Source organism: Bubalus bubalis, chromosome 20 (genome assembly GCF_019923935.1).
Source record: "Bubalus bubalis isolate 160015118507 breed Murrah chromosome 20, NDDB_SH_1, whole genome shotgun sequence".
Classification (NCBI taxonomy): domain Eukaryota; kingdom Metazoa; phylum Chordata; class Mammalia; order Artiodactyla; family Bovidae; genus Bubalus; species Bubalus bubalis.
In genome coordinates, this window is record NC_059176.1 from 60,634,243 (window position 1) to 60,646,530 (window position 12,288).

At 41.3% G+C, this 12,288-nt stretch overlaps 1 pseudogene; it reads right to left on the reverse strand.

The window, feature by feature from the left end:
• Nucleotides 1-9,496: 9,496 nt before the first annotated feature.
• Nucleotides 9,497-11,766, reverse strand: LOC102389838 (annotated as a pseudogene).
• Between the last annotated feature and the right edge of the window lie 522 nt (nucleotides 11,767-12,288).

Genomic DNA, 12,288 nt, shown 5'->3' on the forward strand with positions numbered 1-12,288 from the left:
GACATAGAGTATCTGAATACCTAGAGAAACAAGACTTGTATATTTGCTTCCAACAAGACTCACTTCAGATCTAAAGATACACACATCCTCTGAAAGTGAGGGGATGGAAAAATGTATTTCACACAAGTGGAAATCAAAAGAAAACCAGAACAACAATTCTTATATCAGAAAAAAATACTTTAAAAATAAAGACTGCTACAGTCCAGGTTCGATGCACAATACTGGGTGCTTGGGGCTGGTGCACTGAGATGACCCAGGGGGATGGTATGGGGAGGGAGGAGGGAAGAGGGTTCAGCATGGGGAACACATGTATACCTGTGGCGGGGATTCATTTTGATGTATGGCAACACCAACACAATATTGTAAAGTTAAAAAATAAAATAAAATAAAAAATAAATAAAAATAAAGACTGTTACAAAAGACAAAGAAGGACACTATGTAATGATCAAATGATCAATCCAAGAACAAGGTGTAACAATTGTAGATATATATGCCCTCAACATAGGAGGACATACACAGGCAAATATTAATGGACATAAAAAGAAATATCAACAGTAAACAGTAAGAGTAAGGGATTTTAATACCTTATATATGTCAATGGACACATTATCCAGATAGAAACTCTAATAAGGAAACATTGGCCTTAAATAAATACCTAGGAATAAACCTACCTATGGAGGCAGAAGGCCTACACTCAGAAAACTGTAAGATACTGATAAAAGAAATAAAAGATGAGACCAACAGATGTTCTTGGATTGGAAGAATCAATATTGTGAAAATGACTGTACTGACCAAAGAAATCTACATATTCAATGCAGTCCCTATCAAATTACCAATAATTGGTAAAATGGATCATTTAGTCCATTTACATTTTTCACAGAATTGGAACAAAAATTTATAATTTGTATGCAAACACAAAAGACCCCAAATAACCAAAGCAATCTTGAGAATGAAAAACAGAGCTGGAGTAATTGGATTCCCTTACTGCAGACTATACTATAAAGCAATAGTGATCAAAACAGTATGGTACTGGCACAAAAACAGAAATACAGATCAACAGAACAGGACAGAAAGTCCACAGATTAAACCCAGGCACCTACAGTCGTCTAATACACAATGGAGACAAGACAATTGCTTCAATAAATAATGCTGAGAAAAGTGAATAGCTACATATAAATGAATGAAATTAGAACCCTAATATCATAAACAAACTCAAAATGGATTAAAGAGCTAAATGTAAGGACAGATACTATAAAACTCATAGAAAACATAGGGAGAACACTTGTTGACATAAATCTCAGTAAAAGCTTTTTCAATCTACCTCCTTGAGTAATGAAAATAAATACAAAAATAAACAAATGGGACCTAATTAAACTTAAAAACTTTTTCACAGCAAAGGAAACCATAATCAAAACAAAAAGACAACTCTCAGATTGGGAAAAAAATATTTGCAAACAAAGCAAGTGACATGAGATTAATCTCCAAAATAACCAGCTCATGCAGCTCATTATTTAAAAAAAAAAAAATTACAGCCCAATCAAAAAAACCGGGTGGATGATCTGAATAGACATTTCACTCAGAAGATGTACAGATGGCCAAAAACACATAAAAAGATGCTCAACATCAGTAATTACTAGAGAAACACAAATTAAAGCTACAATGAGGTATCACCTTAAATCAGTCAGAATGGCCATGATAAAAAATTTATAAACAATAAATGCTAGAGAGAGTGTGAATAAAAGGGAGCCCTCCTACACTGTTGTTGGGAATTTAAACAGGTACAGGCACTATACAGAACAGTATGGAAGTTCCTTAAAAATCTAAAAACAGAGCTACCTATATGATCCAGAAACCCCTCTCCTGGGCTATATCTGGAGAAAACCATAATTGGAAAAGATACATGCATCTCAATGTTCACTGCACTACTATTTACAATAGCCAGAAACTGGAAGTAATCAAAATGTCCATCAACAAAGGAATAAAGATGTGGTACATATATATACAATGGAATGTTACTGAGCCATAAAAATAACAAAATAATTCCATTTGCAGCAACAGGGATGGACCTAGAGACTGTTATACTTACTGCTATACTTACAAATAGCTGTGAAAAGAAGAGAAGCAAAAAGCAAAGGAGAAAAGGAAAGATATAAACACCTGAATGCAGAGTTCCAAAGAATAGCAAGAAGAGATAAGAAAGCCTTCTTCAGCCATCAATGCAAAGAAATAGAGGAAAACAACAGAACGGGAAAGTCTAGGGATCTCTTCAAGAAAATCAGAGATACCAAAGGAACATTTCATGCAAAGATGAGCTTGATAAAGGACAAAAATGGTATGGGCCTAACAGAAGCAGAAGATATTAAGAAGAGATGGCAAGAATACACAGAAGAACTGTACAAAAAAGATCTTCATGACCCAGATAATCACGATGGTGTGATCACTGGCCTAGAGCCAGACATCCTGGAATGTGAAGTCAAGTGGGCCTTAGAAAGCATCTCTACGAACAAAGCTAGTGGAGGTGATGGAATTCCAGTTGAGCTATTCCAAATCCTGAAAGATGATGCTGTGAAAGTGCTGCACTCAATATGCCAGCAAATTTGGAAAACTCAGCAGTGGCCACAGGACTGGAAAAGGTCAGTTTTCATTCCAATCCCAAAGAAAGGCAATGCCAAAGAATGCTCAAATTACAGCACAATTGCACTCATCTCACATGCTAGTAAAGTAATGCTCAAAATTCTCCACGCCAGGCTTCAGCAATATGTGAACCGTGAACTTCCAGATGTTCAGCTGGCTTTAGAAAAGGCAGAGGAACCAGAGATCAAATTGCCAACATCCGCTGGATCATAGAAAAAGCAAGAGAGTTCCAGAAAAACATCTATTTCTGCTTTATTGACTATGCCAAAGCCTTTGACTGTGTCGATCACAATAAACTGTGGAAAATTCTGAAAGAGATGGGAATACCAGACCACCTGATCTGCCTCTTGAGAAATTTGTATGCAGGTCAGGAAGCAACAGTTAGAACTGGACATGGAACAACAGACTGGTTCCAAATAGGAAAAGGAGTTTGTCAAGGCTGTATATCGTCACCCTGTTTATTTAACTTATATGCAGAGTACATCATGAGAAATGCTGGAGTGGGAGAAACACAAGTTGGAATCAAGATTGCCGGGATAAATATCAATAATCTCAGATATGCAGATGACACCACCTTTATGGCAGAAAGTGAAGAGGAACTCAAAAGCCTCTTGATGAAAATGAAAGTGGAGAGTGAAAAAGTTGGCCTAAAACTCAACATTCAGAAAACGAAGATCATGGCATCCGGTCCCACCACTTCATGGGAAATAGATGAGGAAACAGTGGAAACAGTGTCAGACTTTATATTTCTGGCTCCAAAATCACTACAGATGGTGACTGCAGCCATGAAATTAAAAGACGCTTACTCCTTGGAAGGGAAGTTATGACCAACCTAGATAGCATATTCAAAAGCAGAGACATTACTTTGCCAACAAAGGTTCGTCTAGTCAAGGCTATGGTTTTTCCTGTGGTCATGTATGGATGTGAGAGTTGGACTGTGAAGAAGGCTGAGTGCCGAAGAATGGATGCTTTTGAACTGTGGTGTTGGAGAAGACTCTTGAGAGTCCCTTGGACTGCAAGGAGATCCAACCAGTCCATTCTGAAGGAGATCAGCCCTGGGATTTCTTTGGAAGGAATGATGCTAAAGCTGAAACTCCAGTACTTTGGCCACCTCATGCGAAGAGTTGACTCATTGGAAAAGACTCTGATGCTGGGAGGGATTGGGGGAGGAGAAGGGGATGACAGAGGATGAGATGGCTGGATGGCATCACTGACTTGATGGACATGAGTCTCAGTGAACTCCAGGAGTTGGTGATGGACAGGGAGGCCTGGTGTGCTGGGATTCATGGGGTCGCAAAGAGTCAGACATGACTGAGCGACTGATCTGATCTGATCTGATACTTAGTGAATTAAGTTGAACAGAGAAAGACAAATCTTATGTGATATCATTTGTGGAAGCAAAAAAAAAAAAAAAAGGTACAAATGAACTTAGTTACAAAGCAGATATAGTCAAAGATTTAGAAAACTAACTTATGGTTACCAAGGGGGTAAGGAGGGGAAGGATAAATTGAGAGATTTTCATTGACATATACAAACCACTCTATATAAAACCAATAACTAATAAGAACCTATTGTATGGCACTGGGAATTCTACTCAATACTCTGTAAAGCCCTATATGGGAAAACAATCTAAAAAGAGTGGATATATGTATACACACAATTGATCCAGTTTGCTATACAGCAGAAACTAACACAACATTCTGGAGGAGGAAATAATAACCCACTCCAGTATTCTTGCTTGGAGAATTCCATGGACAGAGGAGCCTGGTGGGCTGGAGTCCATGGGGTTACAAAATCAGACATGACTGAGCATGCATGCACTATGAAACACTGTAAATCAACTGTGTGTGCTAAGTTGCTCAATCATGTCCAACTGTTTGTGACCCATGGACCATAGCCTGTCATGGACTATGTCCATGGGGATTCTCCAGGCAAGAATACTGGAGTAGGTTGCTATGCCCTCCTCCAGGGGATCTTCTCAAGCCAGGGATTGAATCCCACGATTCCCGTATTACAGGCAGATTCTTTACCGTCTGAGCCAGTTTAAAAAATAACACATTAGACCAGATGAACTTAATTGATATTTATAGAGCATTTCATCTGAAAGGAGAAGAATACATATTCTTTTCAGGTGCACATGGAACCTTCTTCAGGATAGAACACATGCTGGCCACAAGACAAGTCTCAGGAAATTTAAGAAAACTGAAATCATATGAAACATCTTTTCTGAGCACAATGCTATGAGGCTGAAAATCAACTACCAGAAAAAAAAACTTCAAAAAAAACAAACAAATAGAGGCTAAACAACATGTGCCTCTTCATGAGAGTGAAAGAGGAGAGTGAAAAAGTTGGCTTAAAGCTCAACATTCAGAAAACGAAGATCATGGCATCTGGTCCCAACACTTCATAGGAAATAGATGGGGAAATAGTGGAAATAGTGTCAGACTTCATTTTTTGGGGCTCCAAAATCACTGCAGATGGTGATTGCAGCCATGAAATTAAAAGACACTTACTCCTTGGAAGGAGAGTTATGACCAACTTAGATAGCATATTCAAAAGCAGAGACATTACTTGGCCAACAAATCCGTCTAGTCAAGGCTATGGTTTTTCCTGTGGTCATGTATGGATGTGAGAGTTGGACTGTGAAGAAAGCTGAGCACCGAAGAATTGATGCTTTTGAACTGTGGTGTTGGAGAAGACTCTTGAGAGTCCCATGGACTGTAAGGAGATCCAACCAGTCCATTCTGAAGCCGATCAGTCCTGGGATTTCTTTGGAAGGAATGATGCTAAAGCTGAAACTCCAGTACTTTGGCCACCTCATGCGAAGAGTTGACTCATTGGAAAAGACTCTGATGCTAGGAGGAATTGGGGGCAGGAGAAGAAGGGGACAACGGAGGATGAGATGGCTGGATGGCATCACTGACTCGATGGATGTGATTCTGAGTGAACTCCGGGAGTTGGTGATGGACAGGGAGGCCTGGTGTGCTGCGATTCACAGGGTCGCAAAGAGTCGGACATGACTGAGCGACTGAACTGAACTGAACTGAAACAACATGTAACCAACATGTAACCAATGGATCACTGAAGAAATGAAAGAGAAAAAATATACAGACAAGAGTCTTTCATTTGTAGAGACAAATGAAAATGAAAACAGGGTGATCCAAAATTTATGGGACACAGCAAAAGCAGTTCTACAACGGAAGTTAATAGCATTATAATTTTACCTTAGAAAAATATGATATAAGGAAGAAAAATCTCAGATGAACTACTTCACTTTACACCTCAAGCAGCTACAGAAAAAAAGAGTAAACAAAACCCAAAATTAGCAGAAGGAAAGAAATCATAAAGGTCAATGCAGAAATAAATGGAGATAAAGAAAACAATAGAAAGGATCAGTGAAACTAAAAACTGGTTCTTTGAAAATATCAATTTGATAAGCTTTTAGCCAGACTCATCAAGGAAAAAATGAAGAGGTCTCAAGTCAATAAAATTAGAAACGAAAAAGAAGAAGCTACAACTGACATCACAGAAACAGAAAAGATCACAAAAGTACACTACAAAAACACTATATCCCAATAAAATAGATGACCTAGAAGAAATGGAAAATTTCTCAGAAATGTACAATCTTCCACAATTGAATCAGGAAGAAACAGAGAAAATGAACCACCAAATTACCAGTAATGAAATTAAATCCTTTATTTGAAAACTCCCAATAAACCAAAGTCCAGGACTAGGTGGCTTCACAGGTGAATCTGATCAGATACTTAAGAGTTAAAACCTATCCTTCTGAAACTCTTGCAAAAATAGCAGAGGAAGGAACACTTCTGAACACACCACCCTGATACCAAAACCAAACAAAGATATCACAAATAAGAGTACAGGAAAATGTCACTGATGAACGTAGACCCTAAAATCCTCAACAAATATTAGCAGTCTGAATCCAACAATACATTAAAAGAATCATAGACCATGATTCAGTGGCATTTATTCCAGGGACACAAGGATTTTCTATTTTCACAAATCTATCAATCTACCAAATTAACTAACAGAAGACTAAAACCATATGATCATATAGTTACAGATATATATATATATATATATGGAATCTAGAGAAGTAGTAATAGCAACCCACTCCAGTACTCTTGCCTGCAAAATCCCATGGATGGAGGAGCCTGGTAGGCTGCAGTCCATGAGATCGCTAAGAGTCAGACACGACTGAGTGACTTCACTTTCACTTTTCACTTTCATGCGTTGGAGAAGGAAATGGCAACCCACTCCAGAGTTCTTGCCTAGAGAATCCCAGGGACGGGGGAGCCTGGTGGGCTGCCCTCTATGGGGTCACACAGAGTCAGACACGACTGAAGTGACTTAGCAGCAGCAGCAGCAGCAGAGAAGTAGTACTAATGATCCTATTTTCAAGGAAGTAATGGAGATGCAGATGTAGAGAATGGACTTGTGGACACAGCAGGGAAGGAGATGGTAGGACAAATTGAGAAAGTAGCACTGACATATAAGATAGATAGCTAGTGGGAAACTGCTATATAACACAGGGAGCCCAGCCTGGCACTTTATGATAACTTAGAGTAGTGGGACAGGAGAGAGGTGGGAGGCTTTTGAGGGAGGGGATATATATATACACACACACATACATATATGCTGCTGCTGCTGCTAAGTAGCTTCAGGCATGTCCGACTCTGTGCGACCCCATAGATGGCAGCCTACCAGGCTCCCCTGTCCCTGGGATTCTCCAGGCAAGAACACTGGAGTGGGCTGCCATTTCCTTCTCCAATGCATGAAAGTGAAAAGTGCAAGGGAAGTCGCTCAGTCCTGTCCGACTCCTAGCGACCCTATGGACTGTAGCCTAGCAGGCTCCTCCGTCCTTGGGATTTGCCAGGCAAGAGTACTGAAGTGGGTTGCCATTGCCTTCTTCTATATATATATATATATATGTATATATAGTCATCGCCAGTTCTCATTGTTGTGCAGCAGAAACCAATACAACACTGAAAACAATTACCCTCCAATTAAAACATAAATTAAAAAACCCATATGATCATCTCAACAGACACAGAAAAAGCTTTTGTCAAATGTCACCTTATTATACTATCAAGTATTTAATTTGGTAATATCTTTTATGAGATGCAATGCACATAACCTCTTAAATTGTTCAATTCAGTGTTTTTTAGCATATTCACAAAGTTTGTCATCATTATCCTGATCATTTATGGAACACATTCATCATCTTGAAACATAAACCTCATACACTTTAACTATACCCTCTCTGCTAATCACCCATACCAGCAGTCCTAGGCAATCACTGTTCTGCTTTCTGTCTCCATAGATTAGCCCATTATTACACTCTGTTGGATTTAACTTGCTAATATTGTTTTGAGCACTTCTGCATCTGTATTCATAATAGATAACTATTATGTGGTGTTATTTTTTATTATGTCTTCATCTGTTTTGATATCTGGGCAATACTGGTCTTATCAAAAGAATACTGGCAATATAAAATTAATTTTTCAAATGTTTGGCAAACATTCAACTGTGAGACCATATCAGCTTGGACTTTTTGTTGGTAGTCGTGAAAGTTTTTTGTTCCTAATTAAAACCTTTATTATATGACTATTCAGATTCTGTATTTTTTTTTTTTCTGAATTCAGCTTTGTTAGTTTTTGTTTTTCCAGGAATTTGTACATTTAAACTAAGTTTTTTATTTTCATACAGTTTTCATTGTCCTTTTAATTTTACTAGAGTCAAAAGGAGTATCTGCTCTTTTCTCTTTCTTTGCATTGAATCTTCGCTTATTTTCTCTGTCAACATAATGAAATCTTTGCCATTTTGTTGATCTCTTCAAATGACCATTTTTGGTTTTATTGAATTTTATATTGTTTTTCTATTTTCTATTTCATTAATTTCTGCTCTAATCTTTTTATTTTCTTTTGGACATAGGCTTCACTTTTTAAAATTAATTTCTTAAGTTGAAGGGTTATTGATCTCTTAATGTAGACCTTTCTAGCTATAAAAATTCCTTAAGCATTATTTTTACTGAAATTCATAAGTTTTGGCATGTTGTGTCTTTATTTCATTAAAAGTAATTTATAGTTTCTCATTTCTTTTTTGGCATGTTATTTAGGAATGTGCTATTTTAATTTTCACATATTTATGAGTTTCCTCCATCTTTTTCTATTATTGACTTAAATTTTATTCCACTTTGGTTACAAGATCATAAACCTTTATTTTTTTGGAACTAAATACATATTAATAGAAAACAAAATACAAAAAATTCTCTTCAGGAAACAGAAATATTTAATCCTTTTCCAACAAATCAGAAGTTGCTTCATCCTCAGAGTGCAGTTTTTGATGAGTCTGTTCATACTTAAGTGATGTTTCACAGACTGTTCATTAAACTGCTACTGGAAAGCAGGAGGTAGAAGGGACCATTTCAGGAGAAAAAGACATTGGAAAAGCCACACCTCAGAATCATATGGAAATTCAACACTTTCTATCTTTTCACTTCCAATTATTTTCATTTCTTTACCACAATCTGCCCTTTCAGGGGATAGAACTGTTAATAGAGGTGCAATCCCCCAAATAATCTTTCTTTCCCACCATGCATGCAAGAGCCCAAAACTTTCTCCGTGAAATCCACACACCCATTTCTGGAAACATCAGCTGGAATGATCCATCTGTCACCCAGAAATTTCTCCTTTCTCCCAATAGACTGAGCAACCAAGTTCTCTGAATCCCTTGAACCTCAAATTTCCAAGTATCATAGCCAGTGCCAGGAGAAAAACCTGAAAGATGAGAGCAGAGAAGTCTCTCTGCCAGTGCTAGGTTTCCTCTTCTTAACAATAAAGAATCCTAGTTCTCTGCTATCACAGAAAAGGAAAGACATTTGCCAGCATGACCCTGCCCCATTTCCTAATTCCCACCCCCGCATTCGTACCCTGATAGAGTCCCTTCTACTCAGTGACCCTGCAGCATTGCTCCTATGGAGGGCGCCCAGCAAACATCCTCCTGCCGAGTGCAGCCCCAGTGAAGCAAGGTCGCCTTGGCGCCAGAGACTGGAAAGAGCCACAGGAGGACAGCAGTATCTCTGTGTTTCCAGATTTCATGTTCATTCCCATCACCACCCTTCCTCTCCCTGTCCTTCCACACTGGAGAAGGTCTGAGAAGAGGGTGGTGGGCTCGGGACATCTCTGGGTCTTTCACAGTCAGGCAGTGATTCCATCCATCTGTCCTAAGGCTTACGGTCTTGTGCCCTTTGCACGCACCAGCCCATTACATCAAATATACAAATCAAGGTTCCTCATTTTCTTGTGTGATTCCGGTCACCAGCAGGAGGTTGCAGGCCATGAACTGCACGCTCAGCACATTGCTCATCTGGTGGGTGTAGACGCCCAGGAGCTCTCTGGATGAGCCGTCTGCTGGAGTGCGGCTATGCGTGCCCTTGATGTCCCAGACACGCACTGAGTTGTCCATGGATGCTGACGCGATTAGGCTGCTGTCCAGGCTGAAGGTGAGGCTGGTGATGTTGTCCGTGTGGCCCTGCAGCTCTTTGTAGAGGGTCCCAGACGCCAGGTCCCAACAGCTTCAGCCGCTGGTCTTCGCCTGCGGACACCAGGAACTTACCGTTGGAGGAAAAGGCCAGGGAGCGCACGGGGCCGCAGTGGCCGGTTAAGAGCCTCACCAAGTTCCCCTGCTGGGTGCTCCACAGCCGCACCGTCTTGTCGGTCGAGCCTGTGGCTAAGTAGTTTAAATTGGGGTGGAACTTGACGCAGTCCATGTCCGCCAGGTGTCCAGCATAGATTCGCAGAGGGTAAGTCCGATCAAATGACCAGAGGTGGGCCGTGAGGTCGTGGCACCCGCTGGCGAAGTACAGGCTGTGCGGGCTGATGTCCAGGTCCCACACGGGGCAGGCGTGGCCCTGGTACTGCACAGTGTTGGTGAAGCTGCCCCGGTCCCAATACCTGATGGATGTGTCTTCAGAGCAGGAGAGCAGCGCGGAGCTGTCCAGAAGGAACCTGGTGCCGTACACCGGCCCACAGTGTCCCCACAAGACTTTCATCTCCAGAACTGCGCTGTCGTCCTCTTCCTCCTCCGGGACATCACGAGCCAAGTGGATGTGAGATGTGTCGACTTGAGGCGGTTGGGATTTTAACTTCTTGGAACACGCACTCCTCAGTTTTATACAGGAGTTGTCAAAGCCCGTGGCAAGCAGCCTCCTGTCCGGGGAGACCTCCGCCGTGTTCAGCAGCTGCTTCGTGTTGTAGAAAGCGTAGAAGCAGATGGTGGTGAGGGACTGGGGGCCGTCCCAGATGCGCTTGATGCTCTCCCGCAGGGCCTCCAGCGCCTCCTCGTTCCGCAGGACAGGTTTTGGCACATCAGTGGGCTCTAGGCCGCTGCCTTCGCCGCTGGAGGAGCCACCGCTGGCGTAGAGCTGGTAGTCCATCCTCTTGGCGGGCTGCAAACCGGGCACGATGTGCCAGGCGACGACTCTGCCCAGTGCAGTGTCGTCTCTCTGGGGGCAGCTTCGATAGGAATAACAGCTTGTCTTCCGGTCGACAGACCACGTACTTGTTGTCCAGGAAGCCCTGCAGCCGGAAGTTACGCGTAAACAGGATATCCTTACTGGTCCGCGTGGTCCGCAGCTGCTCGATGACGTCATCGGCACTGGCCTCCTCACTTCACGGCTCTGCCAGGTGTCAGAGTCGGTGAGAAAATTCCACAGCCTTCCTATTGTACTTCATGTTGCTGGGGCTCTCCCTCAAAAGAGGGTGCAGACACTGTGAAGGCACAACCAGATTCTGACTGGGCTGCGAGGCTGGCTGCCATCTCCTGGGCTTTCTGCAACCAGCACAGGCCCTGCTTCAGCCGGCAGGGCACATCCTGGTACTGCCGACGTTTGAGGTAACAGGACGCGGCCGTCTGGATCTGCTCCGTGAGCACTTGTGTCATGACTGAACATCCCAGGCGGCTCCTGCTTCCCCCACTGCTGCTGCCGCCGCCAGGGTTTCGCAATGCCCCGTGCCCATCAGCCCCCTCAGGGTCTCCGGGGCAGCTGAGAGATGACTGACTGAGGTGACTAGCTGACTCAGCCACTTTGGGCTGAGCCAGGCCCTCATAAACATTTATAGTCTTTCAATTCTGTTAAATATATTAAATTTTGTTCTATGGCCTATCCTGGAGAATTCTCTTTGTGCACTTGAGAAGAGTATATATTCTACTGTTTAAAGTGTTCTATAGAGCTCTGTTAGGTCAATTTAGTTTACAGCGCATTCAAGCCTTCTATTTCCTATTTATCTTCTTACTATGATGTTTTTCTATATCTTTGCATTTATCCTGCTTAGAGTCCTTTAAGCTTCATGGATGTGTGGATTAAAATTTTTCATCAGGTTTAGACATTTTAATTTTTCTTTAAATATTTTTTTCCTCTTTTTCTCTTTGTTCTCTTTTGTTACAGTCTTTGTTTTAAAGAAAATGTTTTGCTTGATATGAGTATTGCTACCCCAACTTTCCATTTCCATGGAATGTATTTTTCCATCCCATCCTTTTCACACTTTTTATTTGTGTCTTTAAATCGTTTGAGTCATGTGTAGGCAGCATTTAGATAGATCTTCTTTTTCTGTCTATTCAGCTACCCTGTGTCAT